This window comes from Schistocerca piceifrons, chromosome 3 (assembly GCF_021461385.2).
Source record: "Schistocerca piceifrons isolate TAMUIC-IGC-003096 chromosome 3, iqSchPice1.1, whole genome shotgun sequence".
Classification (NCBI taxonomy): Eukaryota; Metazoa; Arthropoda; class Insecta; order Orthoptera; family Acrididae; genus Schistocerca; species Schistocerca piceifrons.
Window position 1 is genome coordinate 521,159,039 of NC_060140.1, and position 20,889 is coordinate 521,179,927.

At 42.2% G+C, this 20,889-nt stretch overlaps 1 protein-coding gene and 1 non-coding gene across 2 annotated transcripts in view; one reads left to right on the top strand and one right to left on the bottom strand.

Annotated features, from left to right (window-relative positions):
• LOC124789608 (low-density lipoprotein receptor-related protein 4) overlaps window positions 1–20,889 on the top strand; it is a 618,985-nt gene that overhangs the window by 104,593 nt on the left and 493,503 nt on the right. The window lies entirely within an intron of this gene.
• Trnat-ugu lies at window positions 3,610–3,684 on the bottom strand. Its single transcript has one exon. It is a non-coding gene; the product is annotated as a tRNA-Thr (tRNA).

The following is a 20,889-nucleotide window of genomic DNA, read 5'->3' on the forward strand; positions in this document are numbered from 1 at the left end:
CACGGCACGTCATAGCACGGGCCCTCCGTGTGCCACAAAGTGTGATCTCAAGATTATGGCAACGATTCCCACAGACAGGAAACGTGTCCAGGCGCTAGAGCACGGGACGTCCACAGTGTACAACACTACAAGAAGACGGATGTGTCACCCTCAGTGCCCGCAGACGGCCACGGAGTACTGCAGGTAGACTTGCTCGGGACCTTACCGCAGCCACTGGAACAGATGTCTCCAGACACACAGTCTACAGACGACTGAACAGACATGGTTTATTCATCCGGAGACCTGCAAGTTGCATTCCACTGACCCCTCGTCACAGGAGATCCCATAAAGCCTGGTGTCAAGAACACAGTACATGGTCACTGGAACAGTGGTCCCAGGTTATGTTCACGGACGAGGTCGGGTATAGTCTGAACAGTGATTCTCGCCGGGTTTTCATATGGCGTGAACCAGGAACCAGATGCCAATTCCTTAATGTCCATGAAAGGGACCTGTATAGAGGTCGTGGTTTGATGGTGTGGGTGGGATTATGATTGGTGCACGTACACCTCTGCGTGTCTTTGACAGAGGAACTGTAACAGGTCAGGTGTATCGGGGCGTCATTTTGCACCAGTATGTCCGCCTTTTCAGGGGTGCAGTGGGTCTCACCTTCCTCCTGATGGATGATAACGCACGGCCCCACCGAGCTGCCATCGTCGAGGATTGCCTTGAAACAGAAGATATCAGGCGAATGGAGTGGCCTGCCTGTTCTCCAGGCCTAAACCTCACCGAGCATGTCTGGGATGCTCTCGGTCGACGTATCGCTGCACGTCTTCACACCCCTAGGACACTTCAGGAACTCCGACAGGCACTGGTGCAAGAATGGGAGGCTATACCCCAGCAGCTGCTCGACCACCTGATCCAGAGCATGACAACCCGTTGTTCGGCCTGTGTACGTGTGCATGGTGATAATATCCCATATTGACGTCGGGGTACATGCGCAGGAAACTGTGGCGTTTTGTACCACTTGTGTTTCGGGACGGTTTTCTGAACTTATCACCAATACCGTGGACATACAGAACTGTGTCGTGTGTGTTCCCCATGTGCCTATACTATTAGTGCCAGTTTTGTGTAGTGCCACGTTGTGTGGCACTACGTCCTGCAATTATCCTTAATTTATGAGCATGAGTGTAATAACTTAGAACATTCTAGTCTGTTCATTATTTCCTGTTAGTGTGCTAAGTTTAAAGGAGATGGGATATTTTTGATTATGCAAAACTGTATGAACTCTGTTGTTTCAAAGATTAAAGTAACCCATTTGTGCGAAACCAATCAATAACTTTCGTAAAAACATCTATATTTTCTCTGTTCTTTTACCATGCATTTCATTGTCAAAATTAGACTGTTCTGCGATGTACACGCAATATTCACGAAAACCAACGATCTTACCCTTTTCATCTGTGACAACAGAATGACCTGCATGCCAACCAGCAATGATTCTGGAGACAAGGATCGTGCGAAACCCAACTTGTGCTTTTCTCACATGATTTCCTGAAAGCCATGGATACAGCCTTTCTCAACTTCTGAAAAGCGTTTTTCACTGTACCATGCTAGAGATTAGTTAAAGTACAATTATATCGGATATCAATAAAAATTTGTAAATGTATTGAGGGTATCTTAGTAGGGAGGACGCAGAATGTTATCTTGGATGGAGAGTCGTAGACACAAAGGTAGATTCAAGCGTGTCCCCAGGGAAGTGTGACGACGTCGTTGTTAAACTGCCAGACAATGTTAGTAGTAACCTCAGAATTTTTGCAATGACACAGTTATCCATAATATGCTGTCTGAAAAAGCTGCACAAATATCCACTCGATGCTCCGCTTCTCTAGAACGGTTGTCCTAACTGACTCGGCCATCTACACACACTTTCCGTCCGACCCAAATTACCAACTTTCCAATCGCTTGCATCAATGACCCCCTCCCATTAATCCCCTACTCGACGATTTCCGTAGGAGTTCGAACCTTGGTTGCTCATCCGCACCGAAACTTTTCCATCAAATATCCGTCGCGCCCACAGGCTCATGCAATTGAAGACATGATTCCGACAGAACAGACACAACACGTAGCTGTAATTCTATGAGTGCGACGGCTGTCTAGTGATAAAGTTTCGGTGCGGGTGCACAACCAGCGTCCGAACATCTACGGGAATCACAAATCTGCAAGTAGGGGGTTAACCGGTGCAGTTGGTTGCGTTGCGGGGAGCGGGAAGATGGGTATTTGGGACTGCCGCAGATCGTGTTCGGATGGCCGAGGTGGTTAAGGCAACCGTTCTAAAGAAGCAGAGCATCCGGGTTCGCGTGCCACTCCGGCAGAAATTTTCAATTCTCACAGTTACATTGCGCGCAGCTCGTGGTCGTGCGGTAGCGTTCTCGCTTCCCGCGCCCGGGTTCGATTCCCGGCGGGATCAGGGATTTTCTCTGCCTCGTGATGACTGGGTGTTGTGTGATGTCCTTAGGTTAATTAGGTTTAAGTAGTTCTAAGTTCTAGGGGACTGATGACCATAGATGTTAAGTCCCATAGTGCTCAGAGCCATTTTCACAGTTACATTGCTGCAGTGGCCTATGTCTTTCCCATCCCGTTTCCCTTCCATTCCTTTTACCCCAGTTATTCATGTATATATCCTAGCTGCTTCATCGCGAGCAGTGTCTGTTCTGTCGGACAGGTGCGACAGAACACTCAAATCTACAAATAGAAATAGCCGACTGTCAAACTGTTCCTCCAGGGTTATCGGTGTTACTGTTATTAATCTTGATATGTATAAAGACAAACTAACTGTACATTCCACACTCACATGGGGGCCGCGCCTACTCGTCACCAGCGATTTTCTCCAAATTTATGGTATCTGTGAGGCTTGGCAAGAAATAAAAGTGACAGAAGAACGAGCTCCAGATGACGAAGCGTTTAGAAAGAACAGCATTTTTGGCGCTTACGGGCGATGCATTACCAATCTACGTTAGTGTAATTTCCAGGCAACAGTTGGCACAACGGAAACAGTCGGTAACCCGAGGGTTGTGGGGTCGAATTTCTCTCAGGATTTTTTCCTTTCTTACATTGCAAATAAAACGAAATAATGTTCAATATATCACGTTTACTAATATTTTCCTAGAAAGAATGAAAAGGAGGCGAGAGCTAGCAAGCGAATGAACTCCATAGTCGTAGGTAGTGTTGTCCCCAACGAGCGATAGGCTAATTTTACCTGCACCGAAGTCTGTTGTTCGCATGCAACTGCCGGGGGCTGCTCGAAGGTGAAAATTAAACTAATGTAGTATGAAGTTCTGTGCACTTCAATTATAATAATCCCTTCTCGGAATGTTATTTGCAGAGTCATCTTGCACACTATATGTAGAATCATATCTTGGAAATTTATTTGCAATCCCAAACTTTCCTTTGCATTTCCTTTTCGTGTCTTTTATGAAAATGTTGAGAAATACAATATACTGAGCTATATATGACGGTAGTATCTGTTCCCGTTGATGACCATGCAGCTTTGCTAGAAATGAAATGGTAATTAAATGGACACCCTAGCTGCAAACAGGCGTTGATATACTTCATTGGGGACATGTTGAAAATGTGTGCCCTGACCGGGACTCGATCCCGGGATCTCCTGCTTACATGGCAGACGCTCTATCCATCTGAGCCACCGAGGGCACAGAAAATTGTGCGCCTGCAGGGACTTATTCCTTGCACGCTCCCCGTGAGACTCACATTCCCAACATGTCCACACCACTACTATGTTTGCCCATCATACTCATTACTCGTGGCAGATTAATCTACCAAGATCCGTACGAGTTCGGGCATAGCGTGTGCGTTCGCACAAGAAGGTCAAAGGCCGGGAAGCCATATTTTAACTATATATGACGGTAGTATCTGTTCCAGAAAGTACAGTTACCGTCGATGACCATGCAGCTTTGCTAGAAATGAAATGAATAGATTAATCTGCCACGAGTAATGAGTATGATGGGCAAACATCTAGTAGAATGTAGTGGTGTGGACATGTTGGGAATGTGAGTCTCACGGGGAACGTGCAAGGGATAAGTCCCTGCAGGCGCACTATCCTCTGTGCCCTCGGTGGCTCAGATGGCCGACATGGTAGCTCAGCGTGTTCGGTCAGAGAGCTGGTTGGCCTCTGTAATAAAAAATTGAGCGGAAGGATCAACAAACGAACTTTAACGGATGTCATGTGACGTCCGCAACGACCAAACACAACGATCAACAACGAACAAAATGCAAGAAAAAAAAAAGAAAGATGGATAGAGCGTCTGCCATGTAAGCAGGAGATCCCGGGTTCGAGTCCTCGTCAAGGCACACATTTTCAACATGTCCCCAATGAAGTATATCAACGCCTTTTTGCAGCTAGGGTGTACATTTAATTATCATTTTAATACACTTAGCATTATTTCATTTTATTTGAAGTGCAAGTACTGTAAAAACTGAAAATTAAAAAACTTCTGTGCATATGGACTCGACTCCATTACCCTAGCTTTACAGTTCTGAACTCTTTTCGCTGTGCCACCTACTGCCTGGAAACTAAGCTAACACAAATTGCTCATGCATCGTCCGACTCGTGCCAAAAATGCTACTTTTTTCTAAACTCTTTACCATCTGCAGCTCCTATTTCTGTCACTTTCATTTCCGATCAAACCCTGCATATCATATAAATTTGAACGGAATCGGTGATTACGAGTAGGCGCTGTCCCCTTGTCAGAGGGTTTGTCGTCTGGTTTTTCCGCAGCAGCTGTGGCCTACTCGCGTCTCGCCTATAGGTCTACACCTCAGACGTGTCGACACATTTTTCTTATACCAGTTTTAACCTAACTATTAAAACCAGTGCCCCAGTTTCTTCCACAAAAAGGCAACCAAATGTAGCAATTAGAAAACGCAGGACATGGGCTCCGTGTGTATGTAGAAATCTAACAAGTGCTTCGAATAGGAAGAGCTGATACCTCGGTTATCTGCGCGTGTGTGAAAACGTGCTCCAAAATGAGTATAATCGCTTTCTTGTCCTGCACGGAATCGAATTGATTCTTATAATTGGACCTCAATTTCGTAAACTTATAAGAATGTAACTATCAAAAGGCTGATCCAGTGCGACTTCGTGACTAAACTAGCAAAGGTTTTCACACACGTTTTCAAACACGCGCAGACAGGCTTCTGTGCAAGTCTATCTCAGAAGTTTTCAGGAACAAATACTTCCAAGTGTATACAATACGGATCAGTTAGTGGTAAAAAGAAAAGTGAGAAAACTTTCCAACAACAAAAACTCACCTATGGTGTAGCGCGTTGTCGCTACAGTCGCTACAGACGTGTTCAGAGCGCTTGAGTTTTCGTGGTTTCTTTGATTCACTGCGGATAAACACCTCGATGGCTCTTCTGTGAACACCATGGCCGATTGCTTCTGCAAGGGACTAACCAACCGGGAGCCGCCGAGCTATTTTTACCGTGCTGTCTATATCGATGAACAACAACAGAATTGTCTCTTTGAGAGAGCCCTTGGTGCGTGAAACTCCGCAATCCCTTTTTGGAACGTGTCATGCCAGCCCATGAATTTTAGCGGACCGTCATCGACTATCGAGTGTAAAAGCGCGCTTCTGCCTGTGAAACCGTGATAGCCTCGAAACCGCAACCTATTTTTGTCATTCAGACATTCCGCCATGCGCAAGCACACACACAAACACACACAAACACACACACACACACACACACACACACACACACTATACTGAAACACTAGTTTATTCAAAGGACCGCAACATATGGAGCACTATTTAATACTTATCCCATCGCAGCAGACTGGTGGTACAACTCTATAGCTGCATATTGACTAATGTATTGTTACATCTATATTGTGCTCTTAAGAAAACAGTTTGAGCACCTGCTAATGTAATGCAGAATCAAAGTGACACTGACGAATCTGTTTGCGTGCCATTCTTCTGAGCATTCTGATCGTTTAGTTATGATTCTCTAAAACTTTATACAAGTACATTTTTCGTTCACGTCAGTCGTTCCAAAACCGAAAACCGACGGAAACGAAAAGAAATGGAAAAGTATATGGAATCATTTTGCTTTTTGGTTCCAAAGAGACCATTCAAGTAGTTAACAGTGTAATTATTTTGTCACTATCAGGATACTGATCACTGATGGAAGAACATCATGCATCAAGCATGGTGAAAATTTACTATCATGTTCTTTTTTTTTCATCAGACACACCGTCACACCGTCACCGTGAGACACACACCGTCATTATAAAAAAGGATCGAACAGTATGTGGTTGCAGGTTTGAGTAGGACTATCCAGAAACTATGTCACTTCTTTGAATCACAATGAAAATACATTTGACTTGTATGCCTAAGCGTTATACTGTCACATCAAACGTCCGATTACAAACTATCACACAGCATCCCAATTTCATAGTCTTCATAATTCTCCGAGGTAAATAGAGCTCTGCAGGAAAGTTATGATTGGTATCGTTCGACACCTTTAATTCGAACAGTATAACAACGCATTTCCAGAGACAATGCTCTCAGCACTCAGCTCATGTGGTTAAGACACTAAAAACGCTCTTGACAACCCGACGATCAGACCACTGTGTCTCTAAATACGTTGTGTAAGGTACGGGTAAACTGGTTGAATGCTAGCAATCATTACTGATGAAGTATGACATCCGCTATCTCAGGGCGAAGAATGGGTAGTATTAATTCGCTCCTCAGGCATTCTCCAGGCCCGACAACTCCCGTCTGTGTGCTACAGCATGTGACGTTACCGATCACGCCATAAAGCCTTCTTTCACTGGACCACTGATCAGGGACGCAGCTGTTTTCGCCACTCTAAATGACGTAAGGAAAACAACCCAGACTATCACAACAACACACTCGCAACGACGTTATGCGTTGGTTGTTTTGATAAATGACTTCCAAGCAGCAGAGCGATAAGCAAACAGTTCTTTCGCCTGCAGATGGATCTTTTACGTTAGTTACTTTTGCGCTTGAGCTGCAAAGGAAGTCTTGTGCAATATTCGGGAATGTCTGATGTTTGGTACAACGAATAGTTTTCGCTCTTGCTACTGAATTTTAGGCCTCTCTATCATATCAACGTCTCTAACGAGTGACAGATCCGATGAAAGGGTGCTGCGTCGAGCGATAGTAACATCACGGACCAGAGTCAATGAGTCGTACTCCACGGGCTGCGAGGCGAGCCGGTAAGTTTAGCGCAATACGACGCACTACACATGACCTCTCCTCAAATTCCTTGAGTACCTTCACAAATCCCATACACCCCGCAGACTCAATGACCCAGTTGCTACGTAGTCCTCTACATCTATGTCTACATCACATCCATGCTCTGAAAACCACTGTGAAGAGTATGTCAAAGAATACGTCCTATTTTACCAGTTATTAGGTATCAGTTCCGTTCACTTATGAAACGCGGGAAGAATAACTGCATAAATGCCTCTGTGCATGACGTAATTAGTCTAATCTTGTCTTCATCATCCCTGTGGGAGCGACACGTAGCGTGTTGTAATATATTCTTAGATTCATCATTTAAAGCTGGTTATAGAAACTATTAAGTAGGTTTTCACTGGATAGTTTACGTCTATTTTCAAGGGTCTGCCAGTTCAGTTCTTTCAATGTCTCTCTGACCACGCCCGTGAGGTGTAGTGCATACCTGATCCATTTAGGGGAACCCTAAAGTTCTAAACCCTATGGCGCATGTCTAGGAAGTCACAGAACCTTCGCAGCCTCTGTTTCAAGCCATCCGCTCAACTCAAGACCATGGGGTCACAATCTGTTCAAGCTTCGTTGAAACTCTGTGAGCAATGTTGGTATTCCCAACCTTCCCTACTATTTGTTGGAATGAGCCTCAGAGCCCAAACGACAGGTATCTTTTGTCCCAATGAGAGCCACAATCTACAGTTGGTTGCACCCTGTTCCCTCAGTGACTGTCGGCATAATCTCTTCAACATGCTGAATGAATCTCTCACGCATATGCATTGAGTGTACCTTGCGTTCCTTCCAATTCCCTCATCCCATTTGCCTAATGGGTACCATTTTTCACTGTACGTCTGAGCTACTGACGACTAATAGATCCTTACCTATTTCGATTCGCCTCCTCTGGACACAACACACAGCTGGTTCCCCAACAGGTGACGTGAGTCTGACTGGCTCTGTTTCACTTTCAGTGGAAGACAGCACCTCAAACTTGTTGTCAGTTGGATGTGAATTCTCCAGTCTTGGGCTACTGTCGCGACTATACCATCGCATCACTCTCTCCCATCAGCTCCAACCGTTACCGCTTGGCACACACTGGTGTCAAAACTTAAAGACGAAAGTAACTTTCTCATGGTGTGTCACTGCCAAGTAACATAGGTCGATGAAACTTCGATCATACACAGAAATAACTGCTACAGCATAGTACAGAAAGTAATTGAAGCAAGTATGCGATGAGACGAACGTAAATGACACTTATTTAATTAACTTAAGTCACCACAATCTACGATGGCCCCCGGACATTACAAAAGGCGGCACGTGGTTCTTAATAGGGAGTGTGATCGCCAAGAACGACAACGTATGCACTCCGACATGCTCCCACACTTGTGGCAGGGTTGGTAAGGAGTTCTTGTGATCGGCGTTTCATTCCTCCATCAACGCAATGCACTGCTGCTGGTTGCTCGTGGATGAATACGGACGTGCTGCAATACCGCTTTCCACCGCATCTCAGACGTGCTCGATGGGATTTGACTCGAGGGATCTGGTAGAAAAGTCCATTCGGTGAATATACCGTCGTTCCAAGAGCTTTTTCGCCAGCGCTAATCGATGCCGTCGCGCATTGTCATCCATAAAAATGAAGTCAGGGCCGAATACACAACTGAGAAGAGGCACATAGGAAAGGAGTATAATGTCACAATAATGTTGGCCGATGAGTGTACCGTTTTCAAAGATGTAGAGGTCAGTATTCCCACACCATAACACATGTACCATCAAAAAACATCATGTTCGACAATGTTTGTGGGTGCATTACGTGTCCCACCTTTCTGTACGTCGGGTTACGTTCAGAATTGTCATAATGATCATTTTGCTGGTCCAGGTGTTTTGGTGTGTGAGGGTATAATATTGCATAGGCGTACTGACCTCCTAATCTTTAAACTTGGTACACTCACCACTCAACGTTATTATCACACTCTTTCCCCATATGTGTCTTTTCATGTGTGCGTTTGGCCCTGACTTCATTCGTATGGATGACAATGCGCGACCGCATCGAGCTACGCAATTGGGGAGCTCTAAAAACAAGACGGTATTCAGCGAATGGATTGACATGCCCCTCCCCCCGACTTAGATCCCATCGAGCACGTGTGGGATCCATTAGGAAGGCATACTGCAGCACATCCAAGTGCACCAACGACCATCCAGCTGGTGAAGGAGTGAACGCTCTGCCTCAAGAACTGTTTACCAACAACGTGGCCAGCATGAGAGCTGTTTGCAGAGCATGGATTGCCGTCCATCGGATCTGATCACACTCCCTATTTAAAACCATTTATCGCTTTTTTTTAGTGCCCGTAAGACGATAATAAATCGCTGTGACTTTGGTGTGATTATAGTTTTTGTGTTAAAGTGTCATTTCTGATCGTTCATTGTGTATATCTTTCAGCTACCCTCCGTACTATACTGAAACAGTTCTTTCTATGTATGGTCCAAGTTTCATCGGGCTACCCTATAATGTACCAAACTCTAATTGTCATAAAAACTGTCTTCTTATTCAAATCGCAACAATTTTTCGTCTATCGGACTTCAGTTTGGATACGGCACTGAATCAGAGACAATAATATAACATCTGGATGTTCAATTCAAAATTTATCGACGATATAAATGTGTATTGTAGGTAGAGAGCTGGCACTTTCTGTTTCCGCTACGCTGGGGGCTACTTTCGCTCTACACTGCTCTCCTTTTTCTCACTCTTGGCCGTAGATGATGAGACTGACTAGTCCCCACTGCTTCACATTAACCTGGGCTCTGAATAGGATTTTATGACCAACAACACTGAAAGGCGGCTCTCCATTTCATGGAAAAAAAAGAGCCCAACATATACACAAATAAGATAAAGTATAAAATTTTGTTACTAATTTTCCTGCTGAGGTATTAACTATAACACTATGAGAAAAATAGTAGTTATGAATTTGCATTCCGTAGATGCCCAATAAAAGTAACTGAGCTTATTAAACAAAAGTTAACCGAAGCAATTAAGCCTGTTGTTCGAAATCATACAGGTCACAGTTCTATACAGTCATAAAATGCACTTACTTGCGGTGTCTCCATTGCACTGAGTTCGGCGAGACCAAACTATGCAGTACCATACCTGCTCGGACATCGTTTCCCACTAAATTTTCCGAAAGAAAGTTAGCAGAGTCAGTAATTTACAGTGGGTTAGAGAGATAACTCGTAGTTTCAAATATATTTTATGAAAGACGTGATTTCAGCGAACATGGTACCTTATACATGAAATTCTGAAACACTGCTACAGCGTTAATAACAGATAGTAAAATGTCCTCACAGCAAGTCTTCGAAACTACAGGGATTGTTTTACCGTCTTGTAAAACAATCCGGTAGTGGTCCCTTCCTTCACACAGCGCAGCAAATTGTAGCCATCTATAGTTTAGAGCTTGCAGAACAGAAATTACTAGTTGAATTAGCCCGTAATTCTGAGTGTAGTCTCCAAGACGGTAGCGACTGCGTCGTCGGGCGATGCCAGTACCTAGTAGGACCGGGTGGGGCGCCCTCTTTGGCCGGGCCGCGCTGGTAACCCTTGCTGGCTGCTGCTGTCGACACACAGTGGCGAGCTACCGCCTCTGACTGCTTCTGTCACAAACGAGCCGCTCACGTACCTGTTACACCACTCCGCTACTCTCTAAGAAACGTTCTCATTGTCCGTACTTCTCCCTGCTTAGTTACATCAACATTTTAAATTCATGTCAGGTTCATAATGGTACAACAATATAGTACTTATTCTCTTTGTCTAAAATAAGACATTACAATCTTATTTAGAAATAAATATAATAGTTTACATAATAATATAAGAAGAGGTCTCTGAGTTTGGCTCTCATGTTATGTGTAAATTATAGGCTTTCTAACTGATGTTGGGGACGCTCGCCCCACTATTTCTTTGTGTGCTGTGTATAAGATTCAAAGACGTTCGTTTTTGTAACCTTCAATAGTACTGCATTGTATCTGAGAACTTTTGACAAAAATATTTTGTGTCAAAATATAGCAGAACCGTTGCACATCTCTTGACCCCCTCACACCCCCTGTCCTAAGCCACGGGAAATTCAAAAGGTTCCCTCCTCATAACCGGAAATCCATCCTGATATCTACCCAGTTACTGCTCCAGTCCCAGTATCTTTTCCTTAGATCAAGATCCAGTTCCTCCCTCGACCTTCTGAACCATCCTCCCTCCTTCGTGCTCCAGCCTCCATTCAAACGTCTCACTTCCCAATCCTACTCATCTGCCCCCGCCCCCCTCCCCCCACCTACCCACTTCCAGACATGGCCAACCCTTACCTGTATTGTCCTGTGCCCCTCATCCCGCTGTTCTTCCTTGGTCCCTAACGACACACCTACTGGCAGCTGACCTCGAGGGTCTTTCTGAATGTTTTGTAAGCTACCCGCTCTATGGGCGGACTACCCTACACAAATATTCTTCCGACGAATCTGTCGGGTACCTTCTTTTATTATTAGTTTAATGTCATCGTTCCGTACTCATATTCCCAGTTGTTTAATGGATATGACTGCTTCTAGTGCTCGTCCGGCAATCGTATAATCAGTCAATAATAAGTATTTTCGCCTATTTGTGTGCGCAGATCGTAACTCCTCTTGTTGATAGCCAACTGCCACTGCCTACAGCAAGCATTGGTCCTCCGTAGGTGCTCCTGCATTTCGTTACAATTTTCTAGCGTTTCGATTTCTCTGTATAAAGCTGTATCATCTGTGAACAGCCTCGTGAAGCTTCCAACACCATTCACCAGGTCTTTTACATATACATGGTGGGGCAGCTAAGTCATAGCACCCCTTGTATTTTCCAACCGTAATTAATACAAAGATGCCGTTTGGACAACGAATTGAAGGGACAGGGGCTACTTGAATACATCACATTTCATGTTTGTGCTATTTTTTATTACAGAGATATGAGGCCATCTTTGGTTTTTTTAAATGGAACCCTATGTTAAATTTTAGCGTAACATGATGGGCTTAGCCCTTGACTGCTCTAGTGGGGTCCCGGAGAACCCCAGACGATAGAATACAATACATAGTACGTGAACGGAAAAACAGATGGCACCTGTGTTCTTGGTAATCCTCAGTTAAGTGCTTTCAATGCGGAGTGTTGAATGCGGTGTTTCCAGTATTATTGTGTGAGATAAAGAAAAAGAAGTCTCAGAATACCCCACCAGAGTATTAACGCAAGTTGTTTTCGACTATCTCAATTAGTGTTTTACGCGACTGAAATCTTGGAGTACTTCGAAACCAGCACACTTTGGATGATAACGTTAATTGTTAAGGTTATTACTTTATTACTATTACTTTATTACTATATCTTCGTCGTTTACCAGCCATTGCTGGACAGACTGCGTCACAAATACAATGTTTATCAACTAACATTTATACAACACCATATACAAAATTTATATTACAAATAAAAGAAAATATTTATGCAGTGCACAAAAACACATAGAACATAGAGGGAATGAAATATAACTAAACAGGAAAGTAAAGCTTCATAGCAGCAAATGAAAATACCATAAAGCAAAATGTTTACAAGTCCATGTAGATCACACACACAAAGTTTCATTTTGGCAAAATATGTACTTTAAGTAAAACACAAAATTAAATGTGCAGTTAACATAAAAAGAAGATTAAATTTATGCAAAATTATATATAAAACATAACAATATTTATTATTTTGTCCATTCACTAGAACCGCTGTTGAAAAACTCTTCCAAGGAATATAGTGGATGTTGTTTCAAGTCCTGAGCAATTTTTTTCCGAAATAATTCAGGTGGCAGGGATTTCACTTCTGGAGGCAGTTGATTGTACATTTTTACGGCGACTGATGGAAAGCTGTCTTGTGTACTTGATAGGCGACACCTTGGCACTTCAATGTTCCTCTTACAGCGAGTGTCATGATTATGTATTTCTTGTCTTATGCTAAAATTGCCTTCATTTTCTTTTATATAACTGAGGCAGAAAAACACATACTGGCTAAAAACAGTCATTATGCCTAGCCTGGTGAAAATAGGCTTACAGTGGTCCAGTCTTTTGCTAGAGGATATGATACTGATGGCTTTTTTTTTGTAATAGCAACACATCTTTGCTGCCTGAGGAGTGTCCCCACAACAACAGTCCATAGCTAATGTGGCTGTGGAAGAGTGCATGGTAGACTATTGTGAGAAACTGGTCAGTTATTACCCTCTTCAGCTTCCTCACGAGGTATATCACACGAGAAAGTTTGGTGCATACATATGCAGTGTGATCATTCATGGAGAGTTTGCTGTCAATCTTGAAGCCCAGTAGTCTGACAGTCTCCATGTTTTCTTGGTCTTCAATGTTGGTTAGACTGCATATCAAATGTTGGGTTTTTTCTTGATTGATCTTCATTTTGTTTATTACGAACCATTCTTTTATTTCTTCAAACATCAAAATTGATGCACCAAGAGCTTCTGCGGCTGTATTTCCTTTGGCAATAAGGGTAGTGTCATCTGCAAACTGCAACATTTGACTATTACAGCTCATATCATTGACATATATGAGGAATAGGAGAGGTCCTAAGACTGATCCTTGGGGCACTCCATGTTCCAGTTTTTGTTCAAGAGGAGTTGCTCCGTGCACTGATACTACCTGCTTTCGGTTTTCCAAATAAGATTGGAGTGTTGATAGAACAACACCTCCTGCACCATAGCCTCTTAACTTGGCTATTAGTGGTGTGTGTGAGATGCAGTCAAAGGCTTTGCTGAGGTCACAGAGTGTCAATGCCACACTCTCTCTCTCTTCAAAACTCTGTCGAATTGTTTTTAATAGGTCCAGTGTGGCTGTCATTGTTGATCTCCCTTTGCGGAATCCGTGCTGTGTGTTTTGGAGTAAGTTGTTTTCCTCAAAGTAATTCAGTACCTGGCGGTGCATCACAGACTCAGTAACTTTGGCTAGTACTGGTATCACTGAGACTGGTCTGAAGCTGGACACCTCACATGGATCCCCCTTCTTATATATTGGTACTGTGCACGCCAGTTTAAGGAAGTCTGGGAAGACACCAGAAGATAGACATTTGTTTATTGCTATGGCTAGTGGCTGAGCTAATTCTGCAATAATTTTCTTTAGCAGTGTGCAGGACATGCCATAGATGTCTACACTTTCTGAGTGTTTGTAGGAGTTCACAATTTTTATCATGTCTTCAGGGTGTACTTCCTTCCAGTTTTGAATACTGCAACTGTCTGCATTTCTTATGTTTGCAGTCGGATCTAGGTCAGAGTGTGGAATTTCACTCACTGTCTTTTCCACTATTCTGACAAAATATTCATTGAAGTCATCAGGGCTACATGAATTTAAGCAGGAGGTAGTCTTCTTTCCGTTCTCATTTACAAGATTCCAGGCAGCTTTACAAGGATTTTGGGCCTCTTTAATGTATGTATCATTATATTTCTTTTATGCTTCCTCTACTGCCTTCCTATAAGCTTTCTAGGCTTTTAGGTAGTTGCGGTGGTGTAATTCTTTAGCTGGAATGTCTAAAGCTGATTTCATTAGGTCCTTGCACATTGTTACAATACATTTCAATTTATTGAGCTCGGCAGTGTAGCATTGTTTCACATTGATAACTTTCTGCCGGCCTTGTGATTTGTCCACAGGATTCTTCACTGGTCTTACCGGAAACATGTCATCAAATATTGCTTTTAAGGTTTGGAACAGACATAAGAAAGAATCACTGCCTACTAACTCTGCAATTTTCTGCTGCCAGTTTACACAAGATAGAGCTGCTTTGAGATCATTTAGTCTCTCTTCTTTAACAAATCTTCTTTTTAATGTGTAGTTTGAATGCCATGTGCTTATCTGCGGTTTGCTCCTCATACTAGTTTCCATTACTAGTGCACAGTGAACTGCTATCATGGGTTCAACTACACTGAGTTTATAATCCCAGATGTTGAGGTTGGTGATTATGGTGTCCAGGCATGCACCACCCCTTGTTGGGAGCTTATTTGCAATAAACAACCCATAACTGGTAATTAATCTCATAAAGACCCTCTCTATGGCATCTCCATCACCTATGTGTATGTTAAAATCTCCACACAGTGCAATTTTTGACTTTAGGAGTGTTAGGTAACACAAACAGTTCTCCATAGGTCCAATAAAATTCTCAAAGTCACCATCTGGTGAATGGTACACAGAAACAACAACTAAATCGATATTTGTTAATAACAGTGCAGCTAATTCAAGATCAAAATCCACACAAAAACTGCTTAAATCAATTTCCTTGATGCTATGGTCTCTGTTGGCATACACAGAGACCCCACCGTGGGTTGCAGTTCTTCGAAACCAAGCACTGGCCATGTCTAAGTATTCAAAAGATTTATAGAAATCACCTTCTGCTTCAGCTAGCCAGTGTTCACAAATACATAAAACATCTGGTTTAATTTCTTCTATAAAAAATGATAGGAGATCCATTTTGGTTCTTATGCACTGCACATTTACACTTGCAATGATTATAGGCATATTGTTTTCAGTACTAGAAACATTCTTGTGCAGTGATCCTTGATCCTCGTTTTTAACTTCATAATCTATTTTATTGGCATAACGGATGGTCTCCGGAACAAAAAACGCTTAATTACAACATTTTTGGGCCATACAGCAGTGTCTATTAGCTTTTCTTTTAGATGAAAGTCTACACCAATCTTAAAACTACTAATTACACCCTTAGATTCCAATTTCCTACGTGAAAGTTGCTATGACCTGGTAGGATTTTCTTCAAAAAGTTAATTACGTTTTCTGCTGTCGTTCCACTTTTCACCTTTCCTAAATGAAACCATGCTCTCTTTTCCACATACAGCATTCCTTGGTCATCACCAGTGCCTATTATTTTATTTTTCCTGTCACTAACACTTGAACTTCCAACTACTGTGATGGCATTGGTTGGAGGAGTTGATCTGATAGTCACTGTCTGTGGCAGTTTGCATGGTATATCTGTATTTAGCGCTGTGTTATTTGTTTGTTGTTCTGCAGAAGTTGTTGGGGTTTTCTTGTCCCTATGGCGAACACTTCTTTTCCTAGAACTTACTACACGCCACTCTGTATTGGGTGAGAGTTTATTTTCTGAGGAATCTGCAGAGTTGCAGACTATTTTCGTCTTTATTAACGCCAGATACTGTTTTGTTGACCGATACATTGTTGACATCAAAACACTCGTTTGATTCCATGATATCAGTTTGATTACAATTTACGGTTGGAGTTTTTTCGTCTGGAATGATCTGTTTTCCTTGTTGCAGAAAGGGATTTGAACAGTTTCTGTCACTACTTACATTATTACAGCATTCATCAGCGCCGTTTTCTCGATCACCAACAGTTGTTTTGGATGTGTGAGTCGGGTTGCACAACACATTAACCACAATATGGTGTTTATGTTTATCTGCCACCAAATCCGTTTGTTTACCATTTGCAGTACCAATGTTTTCCTGCACAAATTCACTTACTTTGCTATAAACCACTTTCCAAGGAGTCAGCACCGTTTACAAGTGGTTTCTCCCATATATTTACGTTATATTTTGGAGACTGCAATTCTTCAATCTTAGAATCAGCACTGATAATTGTATCCAGCTTTTTATTCATTGATAGGTTTTCTTCCGATTTTTATTTGTTAACTTGAGTATATTTTGCAAGTATTCTAATAATTTTACGTCACCGTTCACTTCAATATCACTTTTGTGTTTCTGCACTTAAGGTTTATGTAAATTTTCGCTACCTAACCTCTTTTCGCAGGACACACAGTGAAACTTAATTCGGTCTTTAGAACACGCTACTGTACGAGCTTCACTGTTACTAACGCCTACACACTCGTTGTGAAAGGATTTATTACACCATATTCCACAAACTAGTACTGTATCTGTCGTTTTAATAACTTTTTTGCACGCTTCACATGATTGAACAACATCAGTTGCCGCCATCTTGGCGGTGAGTATGAATGCATTATTTTTCAGAATGGCATCATCGAAGTCATTAACAGATGACGATTTGGAAAGAATAGTGAATGATCCTGCGTTTTTTGCAATCTGATGAGGAAACCACAGCAGATGAGGATGAATTTATAATAAGTGATCATGATTCCACCTCTGAAGCTACATCAGAAAGTAGTTTTGAAGAATCAGATGAAGAGGCGTGTATCAGACCTTCCCCTGACAAATATTTTTATTGAAAAAAGCAGTGCTACAAGTGGTCAAAAGAAGCTCCTCCTACAACTCGTACCCGTGCTCACAATATAGTCATCTTCCAGGTGGTAAACGTAAAGCAAAAACGATTGATTCAACTGACATATTATCTGCTTGGGAACTGTTCATTAGTGAAGATTTATTGCAACTGATACTCACCAATACAAATGTCAAGGTACATGACATGTCAAACAAATACAGAGCTCCTAAGCCAGCGTTCATAAAGCCGCTAGATATAATACAACTGAGGGCATTTCTGCTTTATTTATCTGGAGTAATGAAATCCAATCACGAGAATGTTGTTGGACTTTTTGCTAATGATAGAACTGGTGGTGATGTGTTTCGAGCCACTATGAGCGTTCAGAGATTTTTATTCATTTTGCCTTGTTTGCGATTCGATTGTGCTGCTACAAGAGATACTAGGAAGGCTGATGACAGACTTGCAGCTATTAGAGATGTGTGGGAACTCTTTATAGACAAATGTCAAAAGTATTATACTTCAGGAGCGTACGTGACAATCGATGAAATGTTAGCACCCTTTCGTGGTAGGTGCAAATTTCGCATGTATATGCCCAAGAAGCCAGCCAAATACGGCCTCAGAGTTATGTGCCTTTGTGACTCACGAACATTCTATTTATGCAATGTATTTGTTTACACAGGAAAAGGGACAAATAAAAGTACATTATCAATCCCAACACAGGATGTTTTGAAATTAATAACACCAATTGAGGGAAGCAATAGACATGTGACAGTAGACAATTGGTTCATGTCACTTGAACTCTGTGATCGACTAGAAGCCAAAGAGTTGACTGTCTTAGGCACTCTAAAGCAAAATAAACCGCAGATCCCAGAAGAATTCAAACCAAACAGAAAGCGCCCAGTAGAATCTGCATTATTTGGGCATAACGAAGGAAAGACAATTTGTTCTTATGTTCCTCGGGAAGGTCGAGCTGTTGTGTTGCTTTCATCTATGCATCACGATCAGAAAATCAGTACTCAACAGAAAAAACCTGAAATGATCATTGATTACAATGCCACAAAGGGAGGAGTGGACGCACTGTACCAAATATGCGCCGACTATTCGTTATCACGGCGAACACGCAGATGGCCAATGTCTGTATTTTATGCCATTCTAAACATAGTAGGAGTCAATGCTGCTGTCTTGCTTCAGTGCACCAACCAACTTGATGAAACAAATGATTTAAAAAGAAGAGAATTGCTACAAAAGCTTGGAATGGATTTAGTAAAGCCCCATATACAACGTCGAGATGTCCCACCCCTTTCTCGTGAACTGAGAGACGTTGTTGTTAAACTTGGTGGTACTCCTCTTACCTCAACATCTTCAGAGCCAGAACCCATGAGGAAAGCAAGATGCCACCTGTGCGCAAGAAATGTACACAAGAAAACCAAAATAGTGTGTGAAAAATGCTCAAAACATGTTTGCCCCAACCACAGATTTTCAGTGTGCCAAAATTGTTTGTAATCATATCTCAAATATGTAAAAATGTTTATAATATTCAGTGATAAAAGTGCAATTCAAAATAAAATTTACTTAAATTACAGTTTCGTTTTTCTTATTGGGGTACTCCGAGACCCCACTAGAGTGTTAGTGTATGAGCATTTCAGTAGAGTAGTTAAGGGTTAAAAAGACGGTTTCAAATGTGTGTATTTCATAATATTTAGGCAAATGGTTTTTGAGACACAGATATGTTCTCGTATCGTTCAAAAAATGGTTCAAATGGCTCTGAGCACTATGGGACTAAACTTCTGAGGTCATCAGTCCCCTAGAACTTACAACTACTTAAACCTAACTAACCTAAGGACATCACACACACCCATGCCCGAGGCAGGATTCGAACCTGCGACCGTAGAGGTCGCGCGGTTCCAGACTGAAGCGCCTAGAACCGCTCGGCCACTCCAGCCGGCGTTCCGGAACTGTCGGAACCGAGGTGATGCAAAACTTTTTTTGACGTGTGTAGTTCTGCTGCTCTTCTCGAGTATCGACACATTAAAGGAATACGGAGAGGTCATCTTTCCGCACCGGAGTTGAAGAACATGACTGGAAATTAACTGCTGATTTGGGAACTGCTCCTGGGAGAGATCGGCGGCCAATTTCGCCACCAATTGTTGAAAAAGTTACTTTGCCATGATTGAAAATGCTGCGCGATCTTGAAACAGCGCACGAACCGTGTCACGACAGCTGAGCATTCCATGGTCCACTGTTCGAAGAGTGCTGCGTTCACTTATGAAATGGTGTCTAGTGCGGTTTCAGGCTGTCGTGGATGCAGATGGTCGTCACATTGAGAAACGTTTGTAACCAAGAACCTAAAAATGCTACGCGATGAAAAAATGTTACCCTCTTACGCGGAAATTAAAATGTGTTTCCTTCAACAATTTATTCGCTGTTTCTCTTTTGCATTTCATTAAAAATGTTTACACGAAGTTTTATTGTCCTCCGAACAGTCGTTTTTCATGGGGGTTCTCTCAAGTGGGAAAAGTTTATTTATAAGCAGCCTGTATTATAGCCCTTCTTTCTTTGCGTTGTCCAAATTTCATCGAACTCTCTTACCTGGCAGTGACACGTCAAGCAAAAGTTACTTTTATCCTTAAGTTTCGCACACCAGTGTATTTATCGTATGGCCTGCAGTTCTGTGTGTGCTGTTTAGTCGGCCGTGGTAGTTTCCTCTGAGGCCGCTGTGTTGCCATCCCACCCGTTCCCGTCGCAGAAGGACTTTAAAGATATATTACTGTTGTATTGATGCATGATGCGTAATAAAGTAAACTTCAATTTCATTTACAGAGTAGTTTTGTTTACACGGTTTTTAAAGCAGAGGTATGTGAAAGCTTCTTTCTAATCGATAACTGGTATAGTATGCCATCGCCAAATTCTTTGTTTTACAGGTAAAGGAACTTAATCAAAACTGATAACTGTTTATAAGGGGTATGCTTCTTGCAAAAGGAAATCATACAGTTTTAAATTACCGATCCAACTGATTACTGTCAGTATTTTTACAAATTTTCGATATCATCTACAATAGAATCTGTGAGGGCAAGCCAATAAGTGAGGGCGATTTCTTTTTCGCTTCCTAAGTTGACAGCACTGACTCAACAATGACTTATCTCAAACTAATGGTTGTTTTTGTGCTTAAGCTATTTTATTTCAATGAATAGCTCTGTTCGTAATTATTTCATAAAATTTTATTACGGGTGCTATGTCCGTATGCACAAAAGGAGAAATGAGTCGAGTGATTCGTTTTCTGTATTCTGCATGGACTATAATTGCGGAAATTATTCTACATCTACGTTCACACTATGCAAACCACAGTTGAGTACGTGCCAGTTATTAGGACCTTTTACCGTTCCATTTGTGTACGCAACACGCGAAGAATGATTACATTAATGCCTCT